Here is a 13,422-nt window from a genome sequence, read left to right on the forward strand (position 1 = left end):
CATTATGCTTCGTAAAGTTTTGTTTCCTTTATTAAACCCCTCTATATAAATACCCATATGTACATTAAAGTGGCAATATTTACACAGTCTTCTCTCCCCATTTATCTTGTGGTACATTTTTATGGTTTCAAATAATTGTAATTACATTATATATACTTAGATAATTGTGTGTACTGCCACAATCTGCACCTAGACCCCGTCCCCAAATTATTTGTGACATGTTCACAAAATGAGGCCATGTACTCCTTTGCTATTTAGGGTCCAGATGTTGAAAAGCTGTACAAAATAAAAAGTCAATCTGCAGAAAATAGCACATTGTGGTGTTTCACTAACCATATCCCTTTAAGTAAATTGGCCCCCTTGATGTAAGTATGATTTACATCTTGCAAACAGCCTTAAATCCTCCTCGCCCATCTCCTCCCTTACTTTTGAAACTCAGATAAAATCTTTGTCTAGTTCCTGTTTTCTGACTCTCAGATCTATGAGGCATATGTTGCATTTTATTCCAGTGGAACAGCAGAAAGCCATTGTACACACCTTGATAACCTCTAAACTGGACTACTCGCATAGTCTATATCTCAGGCTTCCTTCCTCTCTTATTCAGCGTCTTGAGATCATTCAAAACCACCCTTGTCCTGAAACTTCCTCCCTACTGCACTTTTTCTAATCATTTGCATCAGCTTCACTGACTGCCAACTAGCAAAAGGATTCAGTTTAAGGCCCTCACTTTCTTTCGCCTTCAAGGTTTTTAACTCCTGGAGTCCTCTATGTCTTGGACGCCAGTTCAAACTTTCATCCCAGGTGCAATACCTTCGTTTTAATCATCTTAAGCTGTTTCAAACCCCTCGTATTGCTAAATCCAGAAGAGGTGGTCGCTCTTTTGCCTATCTGTGGAATGTCTTACTGGGGTGGCTGCCCATCTTAATCGGTTTTCAGAAAGAGGATTAAAACACTTCTATTTGATTCCGTAACAACTTCCTCCTAGCTGGTTTCTGCCCTTGAACTCAATGGATACTCTTGTCCCTAGCACCCGGGACACCTTTTTTGGTAGCTGGGCGCTCTGTAAATGCATAGTATTGTATTAACGTTTCTGAGGTCTTCTGAACATCCACATGAACCCCTTTTCTTACACATAGTCGCATGAAATGGCTCAATTGCTCTACAAAAATATCATTGCTGCACACCTGTAAAAAACTAGAGTCAGCAATTCCTTGACAATATGCCCAGGGAAATTCAAATGCATTAATCTTGGAGACAGGTCTTTCAGAACATCCCCCCCCTTCTTAAGGATACTCTACAGCCAATCCTGAGATCCCAGTTATAATACTCAGGGGCATTGCACCAGAGGAACGTCACTTTTAACGACATTCTTGTGGTGCAATGCCATGCTCCGTATTTACAAAGTGACGTTAAGCTAATTTTTGTGGCTTAACGCCGCTTTGTAAATATGGTACACTTTTACGCAGGTATCTGCCTGAAAAAGGCTTGCAGCGGGTGTTGCTGTGGGCATTCCGCTGCAACACCCATTGCTTTTTGATGCTGCCCTAGATTTACAAGGATCGGTAAATCTGACGCAGCACCAAAAACGAACGTCATGCAAGAGCAGGTGTTAGAATGGGGAAATGCTTTATATCCTCACGTTTTTGCTTTTGCAGCAGACATAGGAAGAGCAAAACACCATTCCCTGCAAGGCAGACACCCTTGCACTATGGTGCAAGGGTGCCTGAGTTGGTGCGAGGCAGCTAATTTTAGCACAAGCGCAAGGGAAAACATAGGGGTGTGCCGTATTGCAGCAAATACAGTGCATCCCTGCATTTTGGAAATGTCAGAGTGTGGCGCTGTCAATTAAGGTGCAGCTCCACGCTCTGACATTTTGTTGTAAATATGCCCCAGGGGTGCGCCTATTGTGGTAAATATGGCACATCCCTGCATTTTGAAATGTCGGAGCGCAACACTGCCAAATTTGGTGCAGCTCCGTGCTCCGACATTTTGTTGTAAATATGCCCCTCATTCTTCAGGAAAAGTCGTCAAAATGGTCTTTTTCTGCAAGACTTTGATTTCGAGCAGGCCATGCGAGGAACACTGCACCCTAAAAAATTGATAAGGCCCACAGTGTCCATCTAGGTTTGACCCCTCTTAAAGCTTGCACTTGGAACGTACACCAGCATCCCATCTGCCTTCAGCGGCCATATCCACAGTCTATGCCTAATTTTATGATTACTGACATTACCCTTGTTGCAAACTAGATCTTTTTACCTATGTTGTGGCTTGTAGAGTGCTCTACGGAACCCCGAAAGCAATACGTTTAGCACCCAAAAACATAAATAAAACATATAAATGAATTTACTGCAAAATATACCAGAATGGTTAGAACAGAAAGATACTAGAAATGGCCGTTCACTCGCCACTGTTTTTGTTTCTCAGAAATAAACACCCAAAGTGGTGCTATATTTTTGTGAAACAAAAAAAAAATTGGACCAGACACGCATGGTTGGCCATTGATTCTTGCTCCTTCCTAGTCCTGAGGGGTTAAAGTGTACATTTGAAGGCCCGCCCTACATCGGTGGGGCCTTCTGACGTATACATACGTGTAGCTCTGTGTCAGATGTGCCACCTCTCAAGGTCCTCAGTGTTGTAGCCAGCAGAGTCTGTTGGAAGCCTGGAGGTTTCTCCACCCCTAAATGAGGTGGAGGAACTGCAAATCTGATGGAGTCTGTGGAATCTGCAATACCCATTACGTGGTGTCACATTCTACACTTTCATTTTATATTCTCTCAGTGGCATATGTTTTTGTGCTTTAATAGAGATCTCCCACACTTACTAAATACTGTCGTTGTTATATAACATTTATCGTAGGATGAATGCATGCAAATAAGTATAATTTTTGGATGGTGTAGGCCAGATAACACCGCATAAATGTAATGCAGATCACGTGCCCGTTGGCACAGTTTCACAATGCATAGCGTGCCAGTATTCTGTTTTAGCAGAGAACAGCTCGTAATAATGCCAGCTACTGTTACATGGCACTCTGAACAGAAAGGAAAACAAACATCAACACAGAATTAGCACATTTTGTGTTGGATTATAAAGGAGGCAGATAACATGCAGTCTAAAAACAGCTAAACCGATTTAATCGCAAATTCCGCCACTTCGTATGATAAATAAAAAGAAAGTAATACTTATGTTATTCATGAATAAAATTCCCTTCGTGTCAACCTGCAGCCCTGAATGTTGACGACTTCTGATTGATCTTACTATATGATAACTTTAGGCCTGGAAGAATCATACAAAACATTACTAGACATCTTCAAGACGTTTCCATGGAAATTGTTCGTGGGCCGGGAAGGCGAAGACAGACCACATCAGGGTCCACGATAAACAACTACCTAGGGCGGCGTATGCAGGCCCGGGAGAGAATAAGCCCGACAAAATGGAGTCAGCAATTGGCTGGCGTGCTTTGAATCACCCAATGCGAGAGCAAGAGCAGGGAGGAAAGAGGTCATAATCGAGGGCACAGGGACCATCTGCATGACTTGACCTCTCCACGTGAAAGCCCACCCACCTACACCAGAGCACGGGCATCACAGCCACACGAGAATTGGGGAGAAAGGGCAGCGGAGAAAGCATGCAAATACAATCACAAAAGATCAGTAGCCCAATCGAAAGAGGGGCTCAAACAGTGTCTTTGTAATGCCTCACGGCAGGGGCACTGGGATCAGGCGATTGGTGAGCAAGGGTCACAGAGTGGCTCAAATAGTGTCTTTGGGATGCCTCACAGCAGGGGCACTGGGATCAGGCAATTGGTCAGCAAGGGTCAAAGAGTAGCTCAAACAGTGTCTTTGGGATGCCTCATGGCATGGGCACTGGGAGCAGGCGATTGGTCAGCAAGGGTCAGGTTTAAAAGGACACAGCACTTGCAGCCCGACCTGCACTGGATGGCCACCCACACATATCACGGTAGCAAGGGAAGACTGGAAGACGCAAACACTAGACACCTGCTACGGGACCATCTTGCATGGATGGACAAGTCTTTCTGTCAAAATATTAGTAGGGATAAAGACTATGTAAATACTGTCCATTTGTGCTCTGTATTACAATAACCAAGTAATGTGTTTTGATAAACCATGTGTTACGCAAGATTTAATAAACTGCGGCCTGTTTGCACCATAAGTGGTTCCCAGTGTACTCAATAAAGTGGAAGCTGCTCAGGTCAGACGGGAATGACAAAAACCACTTTCGTCTGGGAGGGGTTTCGGCGAAGATTTGGATCATAAAAATGTAAACTAAGGGACATTGGCAAAGTTGTACTGTTCCACAGCTTTCAATATATCAAAATCATAAAGATTGCCACTAACAATTTGTAAGAATGAAGAATTCAACATTGTGGGCAAGCAGGAAGCCTTATATAGTTCTGGGGGAGAGGGGGCAGCTAAGGAAACAGTCCTGTATGGAAGGCGGGAGCAGTGCAAGGTTTAAGGGAAGCACGAAGGCTATATCTGAGAGCAGTGAAAACATTTATCTCACACACACAGAACAGATGCACCACCAGTGTCTTTTTGCAGTGGCGGCTGGTGACATTTAAACATTCATACAGATAAAGAAGACCAAACGGATAAAAACATACTAGTGCCCAGGTATACTAACTAGTGTACACACTTAAGGAGAAAGATGTAAGAATTTAAAATAGAGGGAGCCCTTATGATTTTGGTCTTTCTAAAAAAAAAATATGCCTTTATTTATCTTACTTTCAGAAACCCTCATTGCTGTCAAAAATCAAGAGCCCTGATGAGAGTCCGCATATTCAGTATCAGAGACTTGAAACGCGTTGGCTTCACTATGATTCATGATATAAACATGGAGGAATTGTGAATTCATTTTTCTGTCAGGACGTAAGAAAAAGTTCCATGTATTCGACACTAAGGTTTTCCCCGTGTTTGTTCTTTTTTGTTATGTTTCCTCGAATTGAAATGTTGATACATACAATACTCGTCGAAAATTTATGAAATAATATCTATATATGAAATAAGACTTTGATATAAGATTTTCAAGATATTAGGATGAACGGTTTAGAATTTTTCACATTATTGTTTATTTAGATTGTGCACTCAAAACACTATTCTGTTGTTTAATGTGTTGTTAATTATATGTACCTAAGCATTCTCTGCATATAGACATTATTGTCTTTTTTCCGTTCTAAATATGAAACAAAGTATCCTTTTTTTAAAAAAAAATGTTTAAAACAAAGGTATAAATAAAGTACCAGATCAAATAAAAGTAACACGTTTGGTCTAGCGCTAATTTAAGACGCAAAAACAAAAGAGGTCCTGGCCTACTCCGCTGCTATATATATAAACGGCCCAGCCAGAACCTGGCCTATAGGGCCTAACTCCCCCTTTTTACAGATTTAAACATGGTGAGGCATAAATGCCTGCCCTGAATTCCATGAGATGTGTAAGCCCAATGCTTTCAATTATGGAGGTCAGACAGTAATCATTGCATTGTATTGTATTGAGCATCAGTACCTCTTACTTCGACCCTTTGACATCTTGTTTTAAAGGGAGTTTAATGAGGTTATCGAGGCAATATAAACTTCAAATTTGTGAAAAAAGTTTTTGCTACTTCCCATTTATGAATGAGTTGATAACAAACCTGGGTGGATGAATGTTAAATAAGACATCTTGGTCACAGACATGCACCTGTACTGAAGACACTTAAGCATTAATGTTCAAGACTGACAGGAACAAACACAGTACAATCCATTAAAGGCCGCTACACTATTGTTTCCAGCACAGCTCCACACTGCAGCCTGTTCATCCTCGTTACTTGTCTAAGATTTAACAACTAGATCATTTTTGCCATGCACGCAATGGGAGGCAAGTCGGTTTAAAGTTTGTGATTAAGAAAAAAACTGCCCCAATGCCATGTGGCCTGGGTAAGTTGTGTTGTGTCACGTTTATTTAGGCTCCCTGTTTTAAATATCAGTGACAGTGGCTGGAGAAAACTTAAACTTGAAGGGGAACCCGTTTTACCTTCTTGCATTCGAGGAAAAAGGAATCAATGTTCCCTCTTACCTGCACGAGCCTCCTTCTCCTGCCACGACCTGCACACTGATTCTATCTGTTATTTGTGGGCCGGTTCCATGGGGCGAAAACCGATGCCTTCGCTGCACGAGGATCATAGCTCCAAATACAACAGCATATGTGGTCCGTCGGCTTAAACTGCCGACTTTGGTGCTGGAAACCAGGGTTCGAGCCCCGATGTCGCGTCCACATTCTGTGGTTCTGGGCAAATCACTTCATCTCCCCGTGCCTGAATATGTAATGTAAATACGGTGTTCATGTACAGCGCTCCAATACCTTCGGGTTGAGTTCGCGCTATATAAAAGATGCAAAAATAAACAAAATATTCCCCCATGTCTAGGAACTGCTAAATTTAGGTGGGGGGGGGGGGGAGGTACTGACGTAGTTAAAAGATTTCAAGTGTTGATACAATGTTATCTTGGTACATACACAGGTTTATGCTTTTCATTTGATTTAAGACATAGGACAGGTGGCATTAATTTTTGTTAAATATATTAGTTAGCAAGCCCGATAGGTGATGAAAATGTTGGTTAGCTGTTGTTTGATGTTACACTGTCAAGTGTTATTTGACAATATGCATGTAAATACTATGACGCAAACTCGATGGGAAGGTGTTGGAGTGCTTCACATGTGCACCAGTTACATTACATTACAAACAAGTCACATATCATTTGCACTATATTATTTGCCCAGAATCACAGAATGTAGTGGAGCGAGGCTGAAAAACTTACAGATACTGCCGTCCGTGTTTCTATTCTCGAGATCCTGAGAGTGTGTTCCGAGAGCAGCCGGGCCATCAAGTTTGAAAGAGAGGGAAGGAAGGTGCCAGGTGGTTGACGTCCTTACAAAAGCCAACACGAACCAAGCTGATCCTTGTGCTGCTCTCCATGCTGTCTTCAGCATGAGAGAAGCGTCTGGATTGTTTGGAGAAGGCTAACCCAGCTCTCCTTTTGAGACTGGCGGCCTGTGTCTGCAATCCCCCGGCTGTTTAGCACAGCTTGGATTGGTGTGATCTGAAGTGCGCACGTCCAGCTGGCCGTCTCAAGGCAATCAGCCATTCTGACATGCGCACTACGCACTTTACGTGTCATCCCTGCTGCTCCCAATCAGCAGGAATCTCCTCCGCTCAAACACTCGCTGTCGGCACATCACAATAAAAGGATAATGACCATTTTAATAATTTACCTTTACTGCTGCGCTCGCAGCAGGTGGGGCGATGCTCCACCTCCCTATAGGAGGAACTGTCATGGGTAGCTAGGTTGCCATTGGTCCTAGTGTACACAAAGTAAATGCCCCCCCTCACTAGGTTGACAAATCAGTCTGTCAGCTGCACTAACCCCCCTCAACCTCTTTTTACAGAATCTGTATCTGCCACATCAAAACTCTCTACAATTCTTATACACATACTATTTTAGTTCTCCCTACCCTGCATTTCGGCAAGTCAAAGCCTTAACCCTAAAAAGCATTACCAAAACCAAAAGGTTTGGCCCTTGTAAATTGCATGCACACAAAAATATAGCATGCAGGAATCCCACGCTAACACTGATGACTTTAAATAGCCATATCTTTCACACTGCACTCACACAGAAAATGCCTTACTCTGGACTCATACAGGCACAACTTTCAACTTGCAGGCCACTTACCGTGCATTCACAAAAGACAATGTTAATCCTGCAGTAACATAGGCATATCCCTCACATTGTACTTGTGGCTATCCCGCTATCACACAAACAAACTGCTCACATATAGGTACACTGCCCACTAGGAACAAGCAGAGTTTGGACAGATGGTATCATATGAGACAAAGATTAACTATCTGTTGCATCGGTCCACTAGTGTAATTCAAAGTTCTTGAAGTAAGCTAAACTGAAGCCTAAATGTCTACTGAGATTATCTAATCTCCCAAAAAACACACTTGACCAGCACTGCATACTGAGTCTAAACTTTGTAGAGTATTGCGTGGAAAAGATTTAGGCAGCAAAAAATTCAGACTTGCCTTCTAAAAAACACAAGTTGGTGGTTTTCAGAAAGAAAGAGAGAGAAAAAGAGAGATTACAAATAAATGTGGGGGACATGCGCTCCCAAATTGTTTTTTTAAAGTAATGCTTCTCATTGATCTGCCATCTTGGAATAGCACAAAATGACGGAGTATGCAGAATACCATTTCAGGATGGTGGTGTGGTTTTGAAGCTTGCAGCAGTAGTGCATGGCACTCTGCATAAAAAGGTTGTGGTCCAGTAGCTGATGCTGCTGTCTACTTAATTAGCACTAGTCTGCATTTTTGCAAGAGATGCTGGGGGATGAATTATAGGAAATATCTCCAGACCTCTCTGGATGCAGAATAATACAGAGTAATCAGGCAAAATATTGGTACTCAGACTACCTGACATCCTAAAGACCAGCCATTGACTACTAAGCAGAGCCACAAATTGACAACAAAAGCCAATGGCTGAAGAGGGCTGATTCACTGCCCAATTGTATGTATGCTGTTGTGAAGGGCTGAACTAATATATGAAATGCATGCTAATGCTAACTGCATTGAACTTACCTAAAGTCCGTTTTCTCCAAGAAATATAATGAACTATTTCCGAGAAACCAACAGGCTGGTGAGACTGTTAAAACATTATTTTGGTCAGAAGTAAAAACACAGAAATAGAGCATGAGCACAGGGGATCCTTGGCTCACAAAAGCATCCAGCACTGGTCAAGAGCATCACAATTTCCCCTCAAAGACATAGAAAATGTGTGATACTGCAGGACCAGTGCAAGTTTCATTTAAAGACATGTAACAAGTGTGGTACTGCAGGGCTAGTCAGTGCAAGCTTCATTCAAAGACATGGAAAAAATGTGCTACTGCAGGGCCAGAACAAGCTTGATTTAAAGACCTGCTACAAATGTAGGACTGCAGGGGAGGACCTGACCTGGCGGTTCGAGCTGGACTGTTCCCATGAGGCACAGGGTCAAGTCTGATTTGAATATGGCTTGGTCCAAACTGGGGTGGCGAAGATCCTTGTCTTTTGCATACTGCCAGTGACTCTGCTTACTGCGGCCAAAGCCGGTTCAGTTGCTGTGTAAATTTTCTTTAAAACTTTACAATAAGAGCCTCGGTTGGCCTGAGTTCGGTCTGGGTTGGAAGGTTGTGGAAAGAAGGATTGGACAGGCACAGACAGAAGCTGGCCTGAAACTGTTCTGAAATCCTTCTTCCCAGAGTTTCTGGACATCTCCCTTCTTTTCGACCTCTGGGGACTACCTTAAGCACAATTGCTTGACTCCTCATGGAGTAGTAGTGATAACAAATGTAGCTAAATGTAGCACTGTGACACTTCCAATCCAGCTGTAAGGAACCTTGAATTCAAGGCCCTGATCTGCATTCTTTTTCACAGAATATTTCCCTTAAGAGAATTGCTTTCTGTCATTTTAGCTGTGCCATGAGTTTTACAGTACATCACAGAAAATGTGTTTAAGGTTGATGTTGCATTTCATTCATACCGTTCTTCTTTCAAAATTACAGCCGTAATTGCTGAATGTGGTATTTTCACCTGTTTCCATGGTGTTTTAAATCTTTAGTCGATTTCTCTATTAAAGAAAAAAAATCTCCCCACAGATTTAAGCAAATTAAGAATTGTCAGAACAACGTTTACTGGTCCAGGAGGTAGAATTCTTGAGAGTGTGACATGTGAGAGGTGAGTACCAGTAAGACAAAAGGCCCATGGAGGAAATCTGCTCCTAACCAACTTTTCTTTGCCCCCACTTTAATACTTCAAAGATTCCTTAGAGGGCTCACTGAGTGAGAATAGCACTTCAACATCAAGAGGGAGTGTGAATTGAAACACTACCATAAAAGAGGTCTATGACTCCAGGTGGATGTCTTCTGTGTCTAGAGTGGTTTCAAAGCAGCACGGTTGAACTGGACATCCATTGGATGCTGGGTGTTCATTTATGACTGTAGACATTGTATTGAGCCATCAAGACCCAGAAAAATAGCTGCCCACAAGGACAAAACAATAGGCAGTAGAGAAGAGAGGCGCATGGCTGGGCCCTAATAGGGATAAGGAGCCTCAAGGCTATGATGCTGCAGGCTGATATGGCCCTATGCCTTTGACCCATAAGGAGCGCATTTTTCCATGGTTTTTGCCATTTAAGGTTCTTGGCATTGAAAAGATATGCCATCAGAAAACAGTGCTTTCAGGGGACCCATTGACAGAGAACTTCCCTGCAAAATGACGGCACTGAGAGAGGGCCACGTGACCTAGCATGTATACCTCAGAGGTACAAACACCCAGAGGTCAAACAAACAGCCCAAGAAGTTAGATTCCTACTATCCATCAATAGATCACACATGCTCATGTAATCTCAGTAGGATTGAATAGACCAACGACTCAGTCTGTCCAAGTACAAAGGAGCAAGAAGTAATTTGGATAAGCAACAAAATGGAAGCTCATCACATCATGATGTCTTAAGGACCTATATGATAACGTAGACCCATACGTTGGAGAAAATCTACAAGAAAGACCACGGTGTCATGTCAAAGTAAGTAATGAAAAAGCCATCCACATTCTAATTTTGCCTGAACATTATACACTGGGCGTTTATGATAGATGTTTCAAATTGTATTGCCATATGTTTCCAGTAAAGGGTCTCTCCAATAACAAAGGTACATGAAAACAAAGCAGAAATGTTTTATATTTCTAGGTCTAACAATAAACATTTCTTGCAACTTTTCTGCTGAAACAACGTGAATAACTCGTTGCCTTTCTAGCTCATTCTAGACTTATTTCCTCTTGGATGCAACTTCTGTTACCTTTGCTCTACTTTCACTATTAGTGGAAGAGCCTTCTTTCATAAGAATTTTTAACTTTCAGCAGAATTGTGTTCTGAAAGCAACATCTGTGTTAGAGAAAAGTGGTATTGTGGGTCACATTATTATAAACGGCCTACCTCCGAGGAGTTCAATGAAAATGTATCTGTTCTCACTTTTAGAGGAACAGTTATTTAGCTAGTGGGAAAAGGCAGGAATTATAGATCATGGAACTCATTTTTAACATTCCTTAGGAATTAAATGAAACGAATAGCCTAATGCACTAGTTTTTGTGCCCGCATTTATTCAGATATTTTCACATTCACGGGAAAATGCATTTTGGGATTTCCCCTTTTTCTTAGCCCCCACTTGTTGGATAACCCCAAAACTTTCCAGGAAGGAGCTGATGTGGATGCATTTTTTTTGGGTAAGGTTTTCGGCAGATTCATCAAACGGCACCAAATTTATTAGTGTAACAAAAACCTTCTTCCTATGGAAACTTCGCATTAACTCTAATTATATATATGTACTCATGGACCTCTATCCTCTTAATAATTATATATTAAATATTAATTACACAGAGGCTCTCTATAGTTATGGTTCCAACACATTTTACATTGAAAAGGCCTTTTCTGATCTTCCTATGCCTTTTACCCATGACTTGGTTTGCACCAAAATTGGCAATCAGTGGTATAGTCAGCCAAGGTCTGTCCTAACAATTTTTGTGAAGATACGTGCAGGAGAACAAAAGTTATGAGGGCTCCAAAAAAGTTCTGTTTTCCCTTTTTAACTGCTATATAAAACATTGTTCATGCATACAGAAAAACAGATTCACGCCAAACTTGGAATGTATTTAAAAAGTGTGCTTATGCTGGTTTGGCGTAAATATGATCTAGTACATTTGAGATACACGCATTTAAATAACTTTCCGAACATGGATAGCACTTTTGTATATCTCTTTTATTTAAACTTACAATTCACAAAAATTAGGAACCCATCAATCCGCATTTTAATTTTTCTTAAATATGATTGGATGAGGAAAGGAATTCACGTCATCTGTCATCTTGAAAATCTTTTTGTTTTTTTAAATATTCATGATTTTCGTGATGTGGAAAAAAATGTCTATAGTAATGAGCAGGAGGCGTGAGAGTGGCCAACTCCATGGAAGTGACTGAGGCAACCAGAAGAATGGGAAAGTGGGCTGAAAGCAAAACAAACGGATTTGTTCAATACACTCACAATTTGAATGAAAATTAGGGTCTTGTGGCTGCCTTTTTTGAAAAAGCAAAAAAGGCACCATTTTAAAATCACAATTTTTCATTAAAAATAAAAAAAAAATATAGGAACGTGTAGAAGATACATTTACTATAAAAATGAGGGCTGTCGGCATTGGTAACTAGTGACAGATTAGTGCCCACAGCAGTTGCACTAGGCTGTGTAATGTGTGACTGATAGGTGATGGTATTTAGGTAAGATGTAATCCCCAAGAAGAATATAACCAACAGTTCCAATCTTACACATGTTCCAACCTAGACACTCAATATTAACATGTAGGTTAGGAGCTTGGGAAAAATGTGGGAACAGAAATGACACCAAAGACACTGGTTCCAAATTGCACCCACAGCAACCAAGATCATATTAGAACCACTGCTTGGATATCTTGAATTAAAGAAATACAAAGCACACTGAGACTGATAGAGTACAAATCATACAATCTGTAGAGTATTCAACTCCAATGTTCTCATAAGATTTACCACTCTACCAGCAAGCAAAGACTGTGACTAGCCCAAGTCTTACTGAGAATCAGTCCTAGAGCTGAACAGCTGAAGAGATGGAGGAAGATGGCTCAATATAGGAGCCAGTAGGTATGCAATGTAGTTGCTGAAAGATGAACATGCCAATGGAGAGGCTATCAAGATGATGGGCCGTAGCATCTACAGCACAAGAAGAGCATAGCCAGCAAAGGAAGGATTTAAAAGTTAAATAGGAGGTATCACAGGGATGGGAGGTGGGGCTATGGACCAACAAGCATGTAGGCGGCCAAGTGAAGCTCCGGTAGCAAAAGCAGGCTCCACAAATTGTAATGCTATCAGGGAGTCTGCATGTGCACCCTCTTCGGTGCCACTAATCTATATCATGCTGTGCTGATGATTGCATACCTTATCTCCCTCAGGTGCACCAATTCTCTTATGATACTGGTTTTTGATGACTCCTAATTCCAGCATGCTCGGCCGATCAGGTCACGTCATGGAGTACTGGGGCTATCCTCACTGCTACGTTTTGATGTGCTGTGACCCTGTGAGCCCCTCTGTACGCATCCCGCAACGCCAAGTTGCCAGACGCTGCAGCTCCCTTACTGGACCGGTGGTGGCTGAGGGGGATTGAACTGCAGTCAGTGAATGTTGCTGCTCGACAGTACTTCGTGAGGGAGCACAGACACGTGAGACCAAAGGGCATATGGTGATGGCAAGAGAACCATTGCTCTGACTTAGCAACCATCTTGGATGGGTCATTGTGAGAACTTTTCTCGAGAGACTGTGGTATG

This window comes from Triturus cristatus, chromosome 2_1, assembly GCF_964204655.1.
Source record: "Triturus cristatus chromosome 2_1, aTriCri1.1, whole genome shotgun sequence".
Lineage (NCBI taxonomy): Eukaryota > Metazoa > Chordata > Amphibia > Caudata > Salamandridae > Triturus > Triturus cristatus.